The sequence below is a fragment of the Arachis duranensis genome, chromosome 6, assembly GCF_000817695.3.
Source record: "Arachis duranensis cultivar V14167 chromosome 6, aradu.V14167.gnm2.J7QH, whole genome shotgun sequence".
NCBI classification, from domain to species: domain Eukaryota; kingdom Viridiplantae; phylum Streptophyta; class Magnoliopsida; order Fabales; family Fabaceae; genus Arachis; species Arachis duranensis.
The window spans coordinates 55,753,040-55,753,534 of NC_029777.3; positions in this window are offsets into that span (position 1 = coordinate 55,753,040).

Here is a 495-nt window from a genome sequence, read left to right on the forward strand (position 1 = left end):
GAATCCCTCTATGAAGCTTGGGAAAGATGCAAACAACTAATCAGAAAGTGTCCTTCTGATATGCTTTCTGAATGGAGCATCATAGGTATTTTCTATGATGGTCTCTCTGAACTATCCAAGATGTCTTTGGATAGCTCAGCAGGAGGATCTCTTCATCTGAAGAAGATGCCTACTGAAGCTCAAGAACTGATTGAAATGGTTGCAAATAACCAATTCATGTACACTTCTGAGAGAAATCCTGTGAACAATAGGACTAGTCAGAAGAAAAGAGTCTTTGAGATTGACACTCTGAATGCCATATTGGCACAGAACAAAATATTGACCCAACAAGTCAATATGATTTCTCAAAGTCTGTCTGGAATGCAAAATGCACCAAGCAGTACTAAGGAAGCTTCATCTGAGGAAGAAGCCTAAGATTCTGAGAACCCTTCAATGGAAGAGGTGAATTACATGGGAGAACCCTATGGAAACACCTATAATCCTTCATGGAGGAAT